This window comes from Pinus tabuliformis, chromosome 1_2 (genome assembly GCF_031772625.1).
Source record: "Pinus tabuliformis cultivar Carrire ecotype Pingquan chromosome 1_2, CPIR1, whole genome shotgun sequence".
NCBI lineage: Eukaryota > Viridiplantae > Streptophyta > Pinopsida > Pinales > Pinaceae > Pinus > Pinus tabuliformis.
The window spans coordinates 54384829-54393325 of NC_142298.1; positions in this window are offsets into that span (position 1 = coordinate 54384829).

Here is an 8497-nt window from a genome sequence, read left to right on the forward strand (position 1 = left end):
CGTGAGAATCGGGTTAGCCTACCCAGGGCGGAGCCCCTTGAGACCCTTGGCAACCTCAACCTGATTCTAAGAATCAGGTTAGCCCACCTAGAGGGTGAGGCCTTGCAATTTTTTTTTAATTGTTATTATTTTATTTTTTAATTAGTTTTATGTTTTATTTTAAATTGTTAATGTTTTTTTGTTTGTTATTTTAATTGTTTATTTCCTAAATTTTTTAAATTTGTTTTTTTTTGTGTATTGATGTCTTCCAAAGTCATTGCATTCATGTTTTATTGTATCGACGTTTCGAACCAACCTCTGTGGTTCATCATCAGGATTAGATGTGTGAAGAAGTCAGATAATGTTGGGGCAATAAATAGAGGAAAAATTGGTTGGTAATGTAAGTAGCCGACAATTTTGATGTTGTTAAGAAATAAATTTAGTTTAATTAATTAATTAAATTTTTTTATTTATTTTTATCAAATACCATGTAATATTATAATATTAATATGTTATTAATTAAAAGTTTTAGTATTAGTTATTTTTAATAACATTAATTAATACCTAATGTTATTATTCTAATATGATTTTATGTGACATTATAGTATTATAATGTTTTAAATGATATAATGTTATTTGTCCATTAATAAAAGTTTTTGTATTAATTAATTTTGCTAACATTAGGATTATTAATGTTAAATATATTATGTATTAACATTAATGTTATAAATAATGCAAAATAATTAAAACATGTAATATAATAATAAAACTAAATGGGTCTTCTAAATATTACTAATTGAGTTTTTATTAATCAATAAATTTTAAGATAAATTGTTCAGGATTTTCCTAAATTTAATGTTAACTGAGGAAATAAAAATTATTGGAATTTAACCTTACTAAAAGTTCTTTTAGGGATTGAAGGCAAGGTAGGGTTCTTGATTAATGTTATTTATTCAAATGTTAATAAAATGATATTAGGGATAGGTTGAACCATGAGGAGGTCATGAGATAGTGGGGTTGGGAGACCTAGGAGACGGTAGAGACCCTAGTTAGTGTAGGAATCCAATTATCACTTATTTTCCAACCGTCATCGCGGTTAAGGTTATTGGGGTGTTTTCCTATTTCGATAGCTTCTCCAAATTTTCTATGGTGATAATGGTCGATTTTGGCCACAACACAGGGGTTTTCTATGCAAATGTGATGATTAGTTTTACTCGAGTTTTCGACCAGAACTGAGGTTTTGGAATGGTTATGTTTGATGTCAACGACATGCTCTTGAATCCTAGTCAATATAGAACGGCCTATTTCGCCAACTGTTTTTTTTAATGCTTTTTTTTCTTATTTATTGAAACTTTTGTATAATTGTTTTTTTTAATGTTTTTGTATTTTTAGTTGTTTAGTGTTTAAAATTTTACTATTTTGAATTCTTTTTAATTAAGTATTTTTTTTAATTGTATCCTTTATTTATTTATTTTAATGCTTTTTATTTTGTTTGTTTGTATGTTTTATAATTGTCCAATAAAATATCCATACAAGTCAGTCAAAAAATTTAAATGTTTTTGGAATGACCTATTCAGAGTTTTGACTAAACCCAACCTCTCAGACTTCTATGTGAGTCCATATTCTCAAGAATTTGGGCGTTCCCCCGAAGATGGACTCACATAGAAGTTCGAAACGTTGGGTTTAATCAAAACTCTGAACAGGTATTCCAGAAACATTTAAAAAGAAGTATTTTTTTTTTTGTTTTTTTTTTTTTCGTTTCTTTCATTAATTTTTTCTTTAAATATGTTTTTTGAAAATATTTTATTATTATTATAATTAAACGTTATTTCAACATCAACACTTTTCGTTTTGAGGGTTTTTTTGCACAAAAAATTGTCTTTCAGTGTCATTTTCAAAAAAATGTTGAAAACTTACCCCAACTAACATATATATATATGCCATGTTGAGAAAAATAAAAGGATCATAAGTGATCAAGAAAATAAATTCCTTCAGACACTTCCTTGGTAATAATGTTATAAGTACCAAAGGCATACACGAGCACGATGAACCCTAGCTCTGCCGCATCCATGCCCTCGGCTGCCGTCAGGTCTTTGAGCGTTCTTGCAGCGGATGGGTTCGAAAGTAACAGGCGAGGGACAAGGAGCTTTCTCCCCTATGCAGGTTCACAAAAGGGCCACACCATGATCGCTGGCGCCGCAGAAACGAAGGCGTATGAAGATCTCTTTGCCGTGAAATCTAGGGCAGCAGGGCCTCGACCCCCTGCTTCCCCAACGCGCTTCTATGGCCCTCTTCAGGACGCCATGGCATCTCAGAATGCGCCTGCAGCAAGAGGAATCGAGCACAGTGAGCATAGAACAAGGAATTTATCCCTCAAGGCAGAAGCACAGGCTGCACACTGGATGAATGCTGCGGCAGCAAATGAGACTGCTCGTGCGGAACACTTTGCAAAACGCCCTGGAGCTGAACGGCAACAGTTCCCCGCTTCCACTAAAATCCCATGGAGCCCTCCTCAGTCTGTCGACGCAGCAGCCAAGGGCGCTCCAACGGATTCCCACGAAGCATCTCCATTGATCTTGGAAAAGGGGAAAGACAAGCCTGCGTCGAAGGGCAGTATGCAGCCTAGGCATATGGGGCAAATCCAAGATTCGCAAATCAATCACGCATGCTGCCTCAATGCACAGATCTGCAATGGAAAGAGGCATTCGAACTTCTTTGTATCATTCCAGATACAAATCAAGCTCATTACTGGCAAAACAATGCTACAATGGGTCAACCGGACGGATCTAGTGCAGAATCTCAAGCATGCACTGAGCATCAAACTGGGAATCCCCTCTGCAGCTCAACGGCTTCTCTATGAAGGTAAACAACTCGAGGATTTATATCCCATTTCTTTTTTCGGCATTGAAAAAGACGCATGCATTATTTTAACCCTTCGTTTGAGGGGAGGAGCTGCCGGAGAATCCTCCTCAGCAAAGGCATTTTCTTATAAAGATGCAGTCCATGCTAACAAGCCTGAAAAGACAGATCCGCCAGTGCAGGCTCCTCCCAAGCCCTTTCTGGTTGACAAATTGGAAGAGGTCCCCTCTGTTGAGATCTCTTACCCTGATTTAGCAGATGACACCCAGCAATTTGCAGAAAGGGCCATCATCTGTAGATTCAATGGTCTCTGGCCACGCTCAAAGGATCTATATGACTGGATCAAGGAAAACTGGACTCATCGATGCAAGATTTACTTCTGTGCAAAAGGATATTTTATAGTGTTGTTCGACAATCTCGAGGACTACAAAGAGGCATTAGAAGAAGGCCCTTGGTTCATGGGTTCGGCAGGCCTCTTCTTAACTCCATGGTTCCCAGACTTCGATCCAGCATCTGCAGTTATTACAAAAGCCCCTGTCTGGATCAGACTTCCAAATCTCCCAATTCACCTGTGGCGCGTAGAGGTTTACAGGCAAATAGGCAACACTTTGGGTTGCTTCTTAATGGGGGATTACAATAGGGAAATACAGGGTCTTTTCACATATGCCAGAATTTGTGTGGAGCTAGATTTAAGCAAGGGATTGCCAGAGCAAATCAATCTCAAGATCAAGGACTATGTCTGGACTCAGCCTCTAGACTACGAGAACACTGCCTTTCGGTGCCGCCACTGTCGCCTTACAGGACACCTGCAGAATTCCTGCCCATCGCTGACAGCAAGATCGAAAAAGGGTTATAATGCAAAATCCAAGCCCAAGCGCTGGACTCCCCGCCCTCCTCCGCCGACTGGGAGCCCCAGCTCCCCAGGTTCGAAGGATGAAGACAGTGATTCAGAACCAGAGCAGGGGCCTCAGCTGATGGATCCCCCCATGGTCACTGAGGACCTGCCCCCGGACGCAACAATTGCCCTGAAGCGCAGCCATGAGACCTCCTCAGAATCTGAAAAGGAATTTCAGACGTCAGAATTTCCCAGCCTTCAAGTTGTCCTAGCTCATCCTCCCCAGGATGGCTGGACAAGAGTCAACAAAAAGAAAGGGAAAAAACAATGCGTTGTAGCTTCTACCCCTATGGGGTAAAGATCATTTGATTTGTCTGTCATTTCTTGCTATCTGCTATCACCTTAAGTTTATATCTTTTCACCGAGACCGAGGTTGATGGATTCATCATTTCCGGTCTGCGGATCTCATGCTTCTCTTGATTGTACTATATTTTCCACTTAATAGAATTAGTCTTTATCGAGAAAAAAAAAACATATATATATATGCCAGTGTCAACAATTTTCATTTTCGAGTTGCTTTTTCATGTTTTTGGGGGTTTTTTTGTTAGAGTTCTCGTTTTGAGTTTACAGTTCCTGTTTGATAGTTTACATTGTTCTTACCTTGTTTTGAAGGCGGTCTTCCATATATCTTCTTCTCTAACTCGAACTTGGTTATATCTATATTTTAAGTCTAGCTTAATTAAGTATTTCACTTACTACAACTAATCGAGGATATCATATATTCTAGGAATGGGGTACCTATTTTTGTGCATGATTTTGTTCAATGCCCTATAATCAATACACATCTGCCAAGTCCTATCCTTGTTTGGTACAATGATGATGGGTGACCCACATAGTGATGTACTTTGTCGAATGACACATTATTCTAACAATTAATGCACTTATTTCTTTACCTCAGTTTTGTGATAGATTTCCTGTACAACCCAATGTTCGCCAATGGGGAGGCTAGCAATAGTTGGATCTAGTGCTCCATTTATTTCTTGGGTGGTAACCATTTAGGCTCCCGGAACACATCCATGTATCCCTATAGAAACTCTTCCAGTTGACGTCTTTGTTTCTTAGTACAACCCTCTAGGCATTCTTTTGCTCTTACTGACCCCGCTACATATTGATTGTCTTTTAAAAATAGTAAAAGATAGTTCTTATTGGAACTAATCAGTTTCTTCGATTAGTTTCCATTTACCAACAATATTTTTCATTTGCCTTTATGAGTGTTGATGGTGAACATTTTTCTATCCTTGACAAGCAAGTATTGGTTGGATCTCTACATGAATATTACATCTAACTTATTTATATAGGGAATTCCAAACACCACCCCACATACATCAAGGGGAATTACATCTATTTCTACTTCATCAATAAAATCAACACTCATAGCAAACCTAATTTTACACTATTTTGTTACCTTTAACTCTACATCCTTATTTACACATCCCAATGTATATGGGATTGGATGATTACAAACTTCCAGTCCCAATTTGTTGACTAGCTTTGTTGCAATGATATTTTCCTATGATCTTGAGTCAAATAGAGAATCAACCTTTGTCTTCTTGACCTATATGTTTATGTGGAAGAGTTTGGTCATTTCTTTCTCTTCATGTTGTTGAAGGATGTTTAGATTCACCTCTTTTTGCACCAACATACAGACAATATTCTCATCCACACCTAAACTAATTTCAACCTAATTTCTAGAATTTGTGGCCATGAGATTATTCTTCTTATTGTGTTTCATTTTGTTTTTTTGGTTAAGCTCTAGATGTAACTTTCAACACTTCTCCTTTGTGTGTTCGTCAATATTATAGTGGTTGTTGGAATATTTACGCTAGTCTGCTATGGCTTCTATATTTTCCCCCATTCCACTTTTTCTTCCCCTCCTTAGAAGAAACATGTTGCTCCTTCTGCTTCAATCCACTTGATTTCCCTTTCTTCAGGCCTACATTCTCTAGGTATAATGTCAGTACACAAGCCTCATCCAATGATATGGGCTTGAACAACATCAATTGCTTCCACATATGGTTGTGCAAACCACCCAAATAGTTGAGGAGTACATATGGGTTCTTTAGGGAGATACCCAACATTATGGACATCTTTCTAAATTTTGTGGTGTAACCTTATACACTCTACCCCTGCCTCTACCAAAAGTAGTTCCACTGAATCCACTATTCCTCTACATACCCAGTAGGGTAAAATTGTGAGTTTATGATGGTTTTAAATTACTCCCACTTAGTCACTGGAGAATCTCCCTCCAACCTCAAGGTCTCTATGTGATTTTTCCACCAGACTAGAGCATGGCCCTCTAATTTTGGTCGCACATACGAAATATTATGTTCTTCCTCAATATGATGAACATTGAGTACACTTATAATTTTTTAAAATAGTGATTTATCTTATGAGCATCGTGTCACCTTGATACAACTTGATATCAACCTTCACTTCCATTTTAACTGGGACTATGAATGGTTCACAACACTCGAATTGGGTAGATCTCTTTCGAGTCCTTTCTTCAGCTGGTTTTCTATTTCTTTCTGATCTCCCCTTTGATCACTCCTCTATGTTAGAACCCCCATCTTATCCAAGTATCCCAAGCTTATTGTTAAGGTCCCACATGAGGAGATCTAGATTACAGGTTATATCTGTAGCCAATGCTTCTAAATATGAAAATATCTCGTCTATAGAATCAGGATGGTTATTCGCATATTTGTCAGCCATGTCTAGGGTTTTCTAACTTTTGGCTTATCTAATCTAAATTACCTGCAAATACCCACAAAATACCCAAGGAAACCTACTATTATACCAATATGATATGTAAACTACCATGGATATTCCACTGGATAGTTTATCACAACATATCTAAAACATATTTAAAATTTTGAATTCTACACTATTGGGGTTTTATTTCTCTTTAGATTTTTGGATCTATAGGTTAATATTAATTACTTATCCATGTAAATTAAAATTATGTAGGAAATATAGAATGATGAAATAAAAACTCATGAACCATGATTTGACACAAGATATAACCTAACAAACCCATTCGAGAGCAAACCAGTTGGAAGGTGAGGTCACTCTACTCTCTTTATCTGTATAGAAAGTGGTTGTGATTACAAAGAAGTGAGGCATGTGACCTGTGGACTGCTATAGTGCACAAATCCTCTATGTGTGCTCTCTCCCTATCCCTTTTGTTAGAAAACTGATTAGGGAAGCAATTTTAACTTAACATTTTCCATAGATGACATTTACTTTTGATATTTATTTTTTCTTGTCATTATTATCTTTATGTTCTCATCATCAAATAAATTTGAAAACAATAAAGATCACATGAACACAACATATAGGTTCCAATCTAGGGAGAAACCCCTCCAAGTGGAAAACCTACAAGAACTTCTCTTTTAATAGAATCAATTTCAAAGGAGACTTCTAGGACCAAATATCAAACCAAGGCTCTCATTAAGACCAAGTCAACCAGCCAATACCACAAGCAGAACAAGAGCAAAAATCTTCCATGAACTATGTGTTTCTAGCCCATTCAACCTCCAAGACAAGATACAACACCTGCTTTAGGTTTTGGATCTGAAGTAAGCCCAAAAACCCTAGGATCCTCGCACGTGTGAGCTACAAATGACGCAAATAAAACTTCGGATTCTTTCAAGACATTCTTACTTCCTTCGTTGGGCTCTTATACCCTCTTGAGAATTTCACACTACCTTTCCTAGCTGCAAATCATATCCAAGATGTGAAATGCTTCATGTGTGTCTAATGACGTTGAGACTCCATCCTTTTATAGCCTTTCCAAGAGGCTCAAAAAACATTCTCTAGGCCAACATCTTCCTGGGCAATTTACTTTGTTTAGGAAGACCTTCTAGACATTTCCAAATACAATAATAATAGTTATTTGATACAAGTTCTCATAAGGGTCTTTTATAATGTAACAATGACCTTTGACAGATGAGAAACCCTATAAACATACAATGGATGCGTATACCTATTGACCATGGACCCAAGCATGAAACCCATGCTTTATAAATAATTTTCTTTCTTCTTTTGATCAATACATAGAGATTACATCATTACATAAGTCAAATGATAATTATGAAGACCAAAAATAGTTATGTTCTTCAACACTACCTCTTAACTAGGGAGGTATTCATAATTGTTCATTCGGTATAAGGACAATACTCCCATTGAAAAGTCTTCATAAGAAGGGTTGAATTAATAAGTCATCACATAAGCATCAAATTATGATCAACCAACATTGTCTATGGGGCCTACCTAGACAAGATCTACTTTAATCTAGAGCATTATGCTAGGAGGCTTTATGTGTGATACGATACTACCTCTACAAGGAACATATCCCATACAGATGTCTACAAGGCATGTCCTTTTAGGACTATTCTTTTCTTGGATTCCTGGCCCTAAATCCTCAAAGAATATTGGTCCTCTTCGCCCACTCTTATCTTGGATACTTGTCATATCCTCAAAGAGTGTTGGTCCACAAGCCTAATTCCTATCTTGGATTCCCAATCCTCAAGGAGTATTAGTCTTAGATTCTTATCCAATCCCTCAAAATCCATTATTTCCTTATGGCCTTCAATAAGACTTATGACTGTTAGTCCTAGTCTAGTGCATGACACATAAGAAGAAGAACTATCCACCATCACTCCCTCTCAAACAAGGATGATATATTATTCCTATTCAAGGAGACTCCTTTTACTCCCTCTCAAATCTAAAGGATATTCCAAACTTCCACAAGTTCTCTTACTTGTC